Source organism: Artemia sp. Qi Xiang Cuo, chromosome 19, assembly GCF_049724085.1.
Source record: "Artemia sp. Qi Xiang Cuo chromosome 19, ASM4972408v1, whole genome shotgun sequence".
Classification (NCBI taxonomy): Eukaryota; Metazoa; Arthropoda; class Branchiopoda; order Anostraca; family Artemiidae; genus Artemia; species Artemia sp. Qi Xiang Cuo.
In genome coordinates, this window is record NC_142812.1 from 9,702,369 (window position 1) to 9,715,090 (window position 12,722).

Sequence of the window (12,722 nt, forward strand, 5' to 3'; positions counted from 1 at the left end):
CTATTTAACAAATAACAGTTTAAATTAACCAATAGGAAATCATCCACCAGGTGTTTTTAACCATTGTATATTTTCTTTGACCAACTGGAAAATAAAATAAATACGCTTATAAAAAAAAGACACTTAAAAAAAACATTCAAAATATAGATATGAAAAAAATAACATGATAAAAAAATAAAAAATATCTCGAACAATTTATAAGTTAAAACTTAATTTGAAGAATTGACGTTTGAATGGGCAAAAGGAATGGCAGTCCCAGGCAACAGCTGAAGGTATATTTTATATTTCAGTGTGTTTAGTTCAGAATAGGACTTAGATTGGCACCATAAATTACATTTAGTTATATTAGTTTATTATATTAGTCTAAATATAATTATATTTAGTTAGACTTTCTTTTCAAATGAGAACTAATTGAATGGAAATGAATTATTTTTGATAATTTTGGTGTAAATTTTTCTTCTATATTACATAAGCTAATAAGGGAATACTTACTTTATTTTTAGTAGAGAAACTATTTAATTTATTTGTATATTTACTTTCAATTTAATTGAATCTCTCCCAACCCTAGTGCCTGGATACTGCCCCAGGCCTAACACTAAGCTTTGTGATTTTTTTCCCCGAGTTGATGTCATGAACCGACTGTTGATGAGAAATAAGTACATATTAGTATGTAGGAAGGTTGCCCCCCCCAGAAATTAGGTTGATGGATCCCCTTCGAAAAAAAAATGGAAAACAATACAGTAAAGGTATTTTTGTGTATATGTTTAATAATCTCCTGCCCTGTCTTCCCTTTGTTTTTGGGATCTTGCCTGCGAGTATCTAGACTAGCTAATGTATGTCTATTCGTATTTTCTGGTTAGCAATCCATCTTCTATACTTAATTTTCGTTCTCTTTTTGTGCAATTTTGCATACAAAGTATTTCACATATAGAGCATAAGGAAAGGGGGAAGGTGTGCTTGAACCAATATAAGAAGGCTATCTTTCTCCTTCTATCTCCTGTGTGTGGAGGTATGTACTAGTTTTGTAAAAAAAAAAGGTTGCATAAAAGGTTAACCGACTCTTCAAAGGTTGATTTAACCGTTGCTTTTAGCAATTTTTCCTGGTTAATCTATTAATAGTAATTAATAATGCATATCATATAATAATTTATCTTGGATAACTTTTCTGGCAATTTTTCTGTTTGCTATGAAAAAAAAAACATATTCAAGCATTTTGCTAATTCTATTACTAATTCTGCTCTTAAAATTTAACTACATCAAGATTTTGTAAGTGTATCCAAGCTGTCAAAGAGCATAGACAGATTTTTTTGCAAATGGTATTAAGTTTTATTTTTCAGGTGAACTAGTGGAGGTATAAAACTTAAATTAAACACTACTAATTTGTGTTCAGATTTTTAAATGGGTGTATGTTGTTAAAAATTGTAGAAAAATTTAGTTCAGCATACAAATTGCAGGCCAAACTATAAATTATTGAAGAAAAACTGAAAAGATTTAAACTATTATATTCTTTTTCCCTGAAAAGACTGTCAATATAAAACGAACAGAAATTAATTAAACTTTTTCCACAAAATAAGTTTTTCAAAGAAAAGTAAAGAACTCCATTAAACCAAAAATGAGCAAAAACAAAATAATCTAACAAGCGGAAAACTACCTCAAATCAGCATCGATAAATAAATGGAACCCAAAACAAACAGAATTTACAATAAATTTAACCCAGTGAAACTCGAAACGAGCAGAAATTAACATTAGTAGGGATCAAAATCCCTATACCTCCCCAGGGCCAGAACATAATTTGCACTTATTGAAAAAATTGAAATATTTTCACATTTAAAACTTAATAAATCAAATATTATTAACATTTTCAAGAATAAATATAAGCATATGTATATTAAAGTGACAATGCATATTCATTTGTATTTTAAAAAAATGTTGATTTTGTAGGACCTTTCAGTGACCAATCAACTGCAACAATGATAATATCCAACAAGACTGAAAAATGTGTCTGTTTCAAGGTCAGAACTACTGCCCCCTGGAAATGCTGGGTAAAACCTGCAACCGGTGTTTTAGCTACACATAGCACTGTTACCATTTTAGGTAAGTTGTATTTTGCTGCTCTTATGTCTACTTCTTGCTATCAACTTTTAACAATAACTTGACAGAAATATTGCGATTGGGGTTCGACATGCGGGGGTATCAGTACCAGTGTTTCAGTGTTAAGGTCGTTTGATACCTTGAAGATTTATCCTATTGCCCCCATGACAAGTTTGCTATTTTCACGAATATGCCCCTCCTCATGAAATAAATTCCTCCATTGGTAGAATATCATTACTCTTAGACAAAAGCTTAAGGTCGTTTGAAACCTCGAAGATTTATTCTAGTTCACCCACGACCAGTTTGCTATTTCCACGAACATTCCACTCCTCCTGAAATAAATTCCTCCATTGGTAGATTATCATTACTTTTAGACAAAAGCTTAAGGTCTTTTGATACCTTGAAGATTCGTCCTATTATGCCCATGACAAGTTTGCTATTTTCACGAATATGCCCCTCCTCCTGAAATAAATTCCTCCATTGGTAAAATATCATTACTCTAAGACAAAAGCTTATGGTCGTTTGACACCTTGAACATTCATCCTATTGCGCCCATGATAAGTTTGCTATTTTCACGAATATTCCCCTCCTCGTGAAATAAATTCCTCCATTGGTAGAATGTCATTACTTTTAGACAAAAGCTTAAGGTCGTTTGATACCTTGAACATTCATCCTATTGCGCCCATGACAAGTTTGCTATTTTCACGAATATGCCCCTCCTCCTGAAATAAATTCCTCCATTGGTAGAATATCATTACTCTTAGACAAAAGCTTAAGGTCGTTTGATACCTTGAAGACTCATCCTATTGCGCCCATGACAAGTTTGCTATTTTTACGAATATGCCCCTCCTCCTGAAATGAATTTCTCCATTGGTAGAATGTCATTAATCTTTGACAAAAGCTTAAGGTCCTTTGATACATTGAAGATTCATACTATTGCGCCCATGACAAGTTTGCTATTTTCACGAATATGCCCCTTCTCCTGCAATAAATTCCTCCATTGGTAGAATATCATTACTCTTAGACAAAAGCTTATGGTCTTTTCATACCTTGAAGATTCGTCCTAGTGTGCCCATGACAAGTTTGCTATTTTCACGAATAAGCCCCTCCTCCTGAAATAAATTTTCTCCATTGGTAGAATGTCATTACTATTAGACAAAAGCTTAAGGTCGTTTGATACCTTGAAGATTCATCCTATTGCACCCATGATCAGTTTGCTATTTTCACAAATATGCCCCTCCTCCTGAAACAAATTCCTCCATTGGTAGAATATCATTACTTTTAAACAAAAGCATAAGGTCGTTTGATACCTCGAAGATTCATTCTATTGCACCCATGACAAGTTTGCTATTTTCACGAATATGCCACTCCTCCAGAATTAAATTCCTCCATTGGTAGAATATCATTACTCTTATAAAATAGCCTAATGTCGTTTGATGCCTCGAAGAGTCATTCTAAATCGCCCATGACAAGTTTGCTATTTTCACGAATATGCCCCTCATCCTGAAATAAATTCCTCCATTGATAGATTATCATTACTTTTAGACAAAAGCTTATGGTCGTTTGATGCCTTGAAGGTTCATCCTATTGCGCCCATGACAAGTTTGCTATTTTCACAAATATGCCCCTCATCCTGAAATAAATTCATCCATTGGTAGAATATCATTACTTTTAGACAAAAGCTTAAGGTTGTTTGATACCTCGAAGATTCATTCTATTGCACCCATGACAAGTTTTACTATTTTCACGAATATGCCCTCCTCCTGAAATAAATTCCTCCATTGGTAGAATGTCATTACTCTTAGACAAAAGCTTAAGGTCGTTTGATACCTTGAAGATTCATCCTATTGCGCCCATGACAAGTTTGCTATTTCCACAAATATGCCCCTCCTCCTGAAATAAATTCATCCATTGGTAGAATATCATTACTCTTAGACAAAAGCTTAAGGTTGTTTGATACCTCGAAGATTCATTCTATTGCGCCCATGACAAGTTTGCTATTTTCACGAATATGCCCCTCCTGAAATAAATTCCTCCATTGATAGAATGTCATTACTTTTAGACAAAAGCTTAAGGTCGTTTGATACCTTGAAGATTCATCCTATTGCGCCCATGACAAGTTTGCTATTTGCACGAATATGCCCCTCCTCCTCAAATAAATTCCTCCATTGGTAGAATGTCATTACTCTTAGACAAAAGCTTAAGGTCGTTTGATGCCTTGAAGGTTCATCCTATTGCGCCCATGACAAGTTTGCTATTTTCACAAATATGCCCCTCATCCTGAAATAAATTCCTCCATTGGTAGAATGTCATTACTTTTAGACAAAAGCTTATGGTCGTTTGATACCTTGAAGATTCATCCTATTGCGCCCATGATAAGTTTGCTATTTTCACGAATATGCCCCTCCTCCTCAAATAAATTCCTACATTTGGTAGAATGTAATTAATCTTAGACAAAAGATTAAGGTCGTTTGATATCTTGAAGATTCGTCCTATTGCACCCATGACAAGTTTGCTATTTTCACAAATATGCCCCTCCTCCTCAAATAAATTCATACTTTTGTAGAATATCATTACTCTTAGACCAAAGCTTAAGGTCCTTTCATACCTTGAAGATTCGTCCTAGTGTGCCCATGAAAAGTTTGCTATTTTCACTAATAAGCCCCTACTCCATAAATAAATTTACTCCATTGGTAGAATGTCATTACTATTAGACAAAAGCTTAAGGTCGTTTGATACATTGAATATTCATCCTATTGCGCCCATGATAAGTTTGCTATTTTAAAAAATATGCCACTCCTCCTCAAATAAAGTTCTCAATTTGTAGAATTTCATTACTCTTAGACAAAAGCTTAAGGTCGTTTGATACCTTGAAGATTCATCCTATTGCGCCCAGGATAAGTTTGCTATTTTCACGAGTATGCCCCTCCTGAAATAAATTCCTCCATTGGTAGAATCTCATTACTATTAGACAAAAGCTTAATGCCGTTTGATCCCTTGAAAATTCATCCTATTGCGCCCATGATAAGTTTGCTATTTTCACGAATATGCCCCTCCTCGTCAAATAAATTCCTCCATTGGTAGAATGTCATTACTCTTAGACAACAGCTTAAGATCGTTTGATTCCTTGAAGTTTCCTCCTATTGCGCCCATGACAAGTTTGCTATTTTCACGAATATGCCACTCCTCCTGCAATAAATTAATCCATTAGTAGAATATCATTACTCTTAGACAAAAGCTTAAGGTCGATTGATACCTCGAAGATTCATCCTAGTGCACCCATGACAAGTTTTACTATTTTCACGAATATTCCACTCCTCCTGAAATAAATTTCTCCATTTGTAGATTATCATTACTCTTAGACAAAAGCTTAAGGTCGTTTGATACCTCGAAGATTTATTCTATTGCGCCCATGACAAGTTTGCTATTTTCACGAATATGCCCCTCCTCGTGAAATAAATTCATCCATTGGTAAAATATCATTACTCTTAGACAAAAGCTTAAGGTCGTTTGATCCCTTGAAGATTCGTCCTATTGCGCCCATGACCAGTTTGCTATTTCCACGAATATGCCCCTCCTCCTGAAATAAATTCCTCCATTGGTAGAATATCATTACTCTTAGACAAAAGCTTAAGGTCGTTTGATACCTTGAAGATTCATCCTATTGCGCCCATGACAAGTTTGCTATTTTCACGAATATGCCCCTCCTCCTGAAATAAATTCCTCCATTGGTAGAATGTCATTACTCTTAGACAAAAGCTTATGTTCGTTTGATGCCTTGAACGTTAATCCTATTGCACCCATGACAAGTTTGCTATTTTCACAAATATGCCCCTCATCCTGAAATAAATTCCTCCATTGGTAGAATGTCCTTACTCTTAGACAAAAGCTTATGGTTGTTTGATACCTTGAAGATTCCTTCTATTGCGCCCATGACAAGTTTTCTATTTCCACAAATATGCCCCTCCTCCTCAAATAAATTCCTCCATTGGTAGAATATCATTACTCTTAGACAAAAGCTTAAGGTCGTTTGATACCTTGAAAATTCATCCTATTGCGCCCATGACAAGTTTTCTATTTTCACAAATAAGCCCCCCCTCCTCAAATATATTACACCATTGGTATAATGTAATTAATATTAGACAAAAGCTTAAGGTCGTTTCATACCTTGAAGATTCATCCTATTGCGTCCATGACCAGTTTGCTATTTTCACAAATACGCCCCTCCTCGTCAAATAAATTCCTCCATTGGTAGAATATCATTACTTTTAGACAAAAGCTTTAGGTCGTTTGATGCCTTGAAGGTTCCTCCTATTGCGCCCATGACAAGTTTGCTATTTTCACAAATATGCCCCTCATCCTGAAATAAATTCATCCATTGGTAGAATATCATTACTCTTAGACAAAAGCTTAAGGTCGTTTGATACCTTGAAGATTCATCCTATTGCACCCATGACCAGTTTGCTATTTTCACAAATATGCCCCTCCTCGTGAAATAAATTCCTCCATTGGTAGAATATCATTACTTTTAAACAAAAGCTTAAGGTCGTTTGATACCTTGAAGATTCGTCCTATTGCGCCCATGACAAGTTTGCTATTTTCACGAATATGCCCCTCCTCCTGAAATAAATTCCTCCATTGGTAGAATATCATTACTATTAGACAAAAGCTTAAGGTCGTTTGATACCTAGAACATTCATACTATTGCGCCCATGACAAGTTTGCTATTTTCACGAATATGCCCCTCCTGAAATAAATTTCTCCATTGGTAGAATATCATTACTCTTAGACAAAAGCTTAAGGTCGTTTGATACCTTGAAGATTCATCCTATTGCGCCCATGACAAGTTTGCTATTTTCACAAATATGCCCCTCATCCTCAAATAAATTCCTCCATTGGTAGAATATCATTACTCTTAGACAAAAGCTTAAGGTCGTTTGATGCCTTGAAGATTCATCCTATTGCGCCCATGACCAGTTTGCTATTTCCACGAATACGCCCCTCCTCCTGAAATAAATTCCTCCATTGGTAGAATATCATTACTCTTAGACAAAAGCTTAAGGTCGTTTGATGCCTTGAAGGTTCATCCTATTGCGCCCATGACAAGTTTGCTATTTTCACGAATATGCCCCTCCTCCTGAAATAAATTCCTCCATTGGTAGAATATCATTACTCTTAGACAAAAGCTTAAGGTCGTTTGATTCCTTGAAGATTCGTCCTATTGCGCCCATGACCAGTTTGCTATTTCCACAAATATGCCCCTCCTCCTCAAATAAATTCCTCCATTGGTAGAATGTCATTACTCTTAGACAAAAGCTTAAGGTCGTTTGATACATTGAAGATTCATCCTATTGCGCCCATGACAAGTTTGCTATTTTCACGAATATGCCCCTTCTCCTGAAATAAATTCCTCCATTGGTAGAATGTCATTACTTCTAGACAAAAGCTTAAGGTCGTTTGATACCTCGAAGATTCATTCTATTGCACCCATGACAAGTTTTACTATTTTCACGAATATGCCCTCCTCCTGAAATAAATTCCTCCATTGGTAGAATATCATTACTCTTAAACAAAAGCATAAGGTCGTTTGATACCTTGAAGATTCGTCCTATTGCGCCCATGACCAGTTTGCTATTTTCACGAATATGCCCCTCCTCCTGAAATAAATTCCTCCATTGGTAGAATATCATTACTTTTAGACAAAAGCTTAAGGTCGTTTGATACCTTGAAGATTCGTCCTATTGCGCCCATGACCAGTTTGCTATTTCCACGAATAGGCCCCTCCTCCTGAAATAAATTCCTCCATTAGTAGAATATCATTACTCTTAGACAAAAGCTTAAGGTCGTTTGATACCTCGAAGATTTATTCTATTGCGCCCATGACCAGTTTGCTATTTCCACGAATATGCCCCTCCTCCTGAAATAAATTCCTCCATTGGTAGATTGTCATTACTCTTAGACAAAAGCTTAAGGTCGTTTGATACCTTGAAGATTCATCCTATTGCGCCCATGACAAGTTTGCTATTTTCACGAATATGCCCCTCCTCCTGAAATAAATTCCTCCATTGGTAGAATATCATTACTTTTAGACAAAAGCTTATGGTCGTTTGATACCTTGAAGATTCATCCTATTGCGCCCATGATAAGTTTTCTATTTTCACGAATATGCCCCTCCTCGTGAAATAAATTCCTACATTTGGTAGAATGTCATTACTCTTAGACAAAAGCTTAAGGTCGTTTGATATCTTGAATGTTCATCCTATTGCACCCATGACAAGTTTGCTATTTTCACAAATATGCCCCTCATCCTGAAAAAAATTCCTCCAGTGGTTGAATGTCATTACTTTTAGACAAAAGCTTAAGGTCGTTTGATGCCTTGAAGATTTATCCTATTGAGCCCATGACCAGTTTGCTATTTCCACAAATATGCCCCTCCTCCTGAAATAAATTCCTCCATTGGTAGAATATCATTACTTTTAGACAAAAGCTTAAGGTCGTTTGATGCCTTGAAGATTCGTCCTATTGCGCCCATGACCAGTTTGCTATTTCCACGAATATGCCCCTCCTCCTGAAATAAATTCCTCCATTGGTAGAATATCACTACTTTTAAACAAAAGCTTAAGGTCGTTTGATACCTTGAAGATTCATCCTATTGCGCCCATGACTAGTTTGCTATTTTCACTAATATGCCACTCCTCCTGAAATAAATTCATCCCTTTGTATAATATCATTACTCTTAGACAAAAGCTTAACGCTGTTTGATGTCTAGAGGGCTGATCCTAGTGCACCCCTGCTACGTTTGCTCTTTTCAAGACGATTCCCCTCCTCCTGAACTAAATTCATACATTTGGTAGATTATAATTAATTTTAGACAAAATATTTTGTTCGTTTGATAAAACGAACGGTTGTTCTATAGAGTCCAGGCTAATTTTTCTATTTGCAAGTAAATTTCACTCCTCCTGTAACAAATTCATACATTGGAATATAATAATAACTTATAGAAAATAGAATAATTCATTGTGATAAATTGAGAACTTATCCTATTTAAACCACGCTCAGTTTGCTCTTTCCACAAATATGCCCCTCATCCTGAAACAAATTCCTCCATTAGTAGAATATCATTACTCTTAAACAAAAGCTTAAGGTCTTTTGATACCTTGAAGATTCATCCTATTGAGCCCATGACAAGTTTGCTATTTTCACGAATATGCCCCTCCTCCTGAAATAAATTCCTCCATTGGTAGATTGTCATTACTTTTAGACAAAAGCTTAAGGTCTTTTGATACCTTGAAGATTCTTCCTATTGCGCCCATGACCAGTTTGCTATTTTCACGAATATGCCCCTCCTCCTGAAATAAATTCCTCCATTGGTAGAATATCATTACTCTTAAACAAAAGCTTAAGGTCGTTTGATACCTTGAAGATTCGTCCTATTGCGCCCATGACCAGTTTGCTATTTCCACGAATAGGCCCCTCCTCCTGAAATAAATTCCTCCATTGGTAGAATATCATTACTCTTAGACAAAAGCTTAAGGTCGTTTGATGCCTTGAAGATTCGTCCTATTGCGCCCATGACCAGTTTGCTATTTTCACGAATATGCCCCTCCTCCTGAAATAAATTCCTCCATTGGTAGAATATCATTACTTTTAGACAAAAGCTTAAGGTCGTTTGATTCCTTGAAGATTCGTCCTATTGCGCCCATGACAAGTTTGCTATTTCCACGAATATGCCCCTCCTCCTGAAATAAATTCCTCCATTGGTAGAATATCATTACTTTTAGACAAAAGCTTAAGGTCGTTTGATACCTTGAAGATTCGTCCTATTGCGCCCATGACAAGTTTGCTATTTCCACGAATATGCCCCTCCTCCTGAAATAAATTCCTCCATTGGTAAAATATCATTACTTTAAGACAAAAGCTTAAGGTCGTTTGATACCTTGAACACTTATCCTATTGCGCCCATGATAAGTTTGCTATTTTCACGAATATGCCCCTCCTGAAATAAATTACTCCATTGGTAGAATGTCATTAATCTTAAACAAAAGCTTAAGGTCGTTTGATACCTTGAAGATTCATCCTATTGCGCCCATGACCAGTTTGCTATTTCCACGAATATGCCACTCCTCCTGAAATAAATTTCTCCATTGGTATAATATCATTACTATTAGACAAAAGCTTATGGTCGTTTGATTCCTCGAAGTCTCATCCTATTTCGTCCACGATAAGTTTGCTCTTTTCACGACTATTCCCCTCCTCCTGAAATAAATTTTCGCCATTTGGTATATTATATTTACTTCATTACAAATGCTTATGGTTGTTTAATGCAACGAACGTTCATTCTAGAGCGCCCATGCTCAGTTTGATCTTTTCAAAATTATTCCCCTCCTCGTGAAATAAATTACTCCATTTGGTATATTGTCATTAATTTTAGACAAAATCATATGGTCGTTTGAGACCTTGAACGTTCATCCTATTGCGCCCATGACCAGTTTGCTATTTTCACGAATATGCCCCTCCTCCTGAAATAAATTCCTCCATTGGTAGAATATCATTACTCTTAAACAAAAGCTTAAGGTCGTTTGATGCCTTGAAGATTCGTCCTATTGAGCCCATGCCCAGTTTGCTATTTTCACGAATATGCCCCTCCTCCTGAAATAAATTCCTCCATTGGTAGAATATCATTACTTTTAGACAAAAGCTTAAGGTCGTTTGATGCCTTGAAGATTCGTCCTATTGCGCCCATGACCAGTTTGCTATTTCCACGAATATGCCCCTCCTCCTGAAATAAATTCCTCCATTGGTAGAATATCATTACTCTTAAACAAAAGCTTAAGGTCGTTTGATACCTTGAAGATTCATCCTATTGCGCCCATGACCAGTTTGCTATTTCCACGAATATGCCCCTCCTCCTGAAATAAATTTCTCCATTGGTAGATTATCATTACTCTTAGACAAAAGCTTAAGGTCGTTTGATACCTTGAACATTCATCCTATTGCGCCCATGACAAGTTTTACTATTTTCACGAATATGCCCCTCATCCTGAAATAAATTCCTCCATTTGGTAGAATATCATTACTTTTAGACAAAAGCTTATGGTCGTTTGATGCCTTGAAGATTCATCCTATTGCGCCCATTATAAGTTTTACTATTTTCACGACTATGCCCCTCATCCTGAAATAAATTCCTCCATTGGTAGAATATCTTTACTTTTAGACAAAAGCTTATGGTCGTTTGATACCTTGAAGGTTCATCCTATTGCGCCCATGACAAGTTTGCTATTTTCACGAATATGCCCCTCCTCCTCAAATAAATTCCTCCATTGGTAGAATATCATTACTTTTAGACAAAAGCTTATGGTCGTTTGATACCTTGAAGATTCATCCTATTGCGCCCATGATAAGTTTGCTATTTCCACGAATATGCCCCTCCTCCTGAAATAAATTCCTCCATTGGTAGAATATCATTACTCTTAGACAAAAGCTTAAGGTCGTTTGAGGCCTTGAAGATTCATCCTATTGAGCCCATGACAAGTTTGCTATTTTCACGAATACGCCCCTCCTCCTGAAATAAATTTTCTCCATTGGTAGAATATCATTACTCTTAAACAAAAGCTTAAGGTCGTTTGATACCTTGAAGGTTCATCCTATTGCGCCCATGACAAGTTTGCTATTTTCACAAATATGCCCCTCATCCTCAAATAAATTCCTCCATTGGTAGAATATCATTACTCTTAGACAAAAGCTTAAGGTCGTTTGATACCATGAAGATTCATCCTATTGCGCCCATGACCAGTTTGCTATTTTCACGAATAGGCCCCTCCTCCTGAAATAAATTCCTCCATTGGTAGAATATCATTACTCTTAGACAAAAGCATAAGGTCGTTTGATACCTTGAAGATTTATTCTATTGCGCCCATGATAAGTTTGCTATTTTCACAAATACTCCACTCATCGTGAAATAAATTTTCTCCATTTGGTAGATTATCATTACTTTTAGACAAAAGATTATGTTTATTTGATGCCTTGAACGTTCATCCTAGTGCACCCATGATAAGTTTGCTATTTTCACAAATATGCCCCTCATCCTGAAATAAATTACTCCATTGGTAGAATATCATTACTTTTAGACAAAAGCTTAAGGTCGTTTGATACCTTGAAGATTCATCCTATTGCGCCCATGACCAGTTTGCTATTTCCACGAATATGCCCCTCCTCCTGAAATAAATTTCTCCATTGGTAGAATTTCATTACTTTTAGACAAAAGCTTAAGGTCGTTTGATTCCTTGAAGGTTCGTCCTATTGCACCCATGCCCAGTTTGCTCTTTTCACAAATATTCCCCTCATCCTCAAATAAATTCCTCCATTAATAGAATGTCTTTACTTTTAGACAAAAGCTTATGGTCGTTTGATACCTCGAAGATTTCTTCTATTGCGCCCATGATAAGTTTGCTATTTTCACGAATATGCCCCTCCTCCTGAAATAAATTCCTCCATTTGGTAGAATGTCATTACTCTTAGACAAAAGCTTAAGGTTGTTTGATACCTCGAAGATTCATTCTATTGCACCCATGACAAGTTTTACTATTTTCACGAATATGCCACTCCTCCTGAAATAAATTCCTCCATTGGTA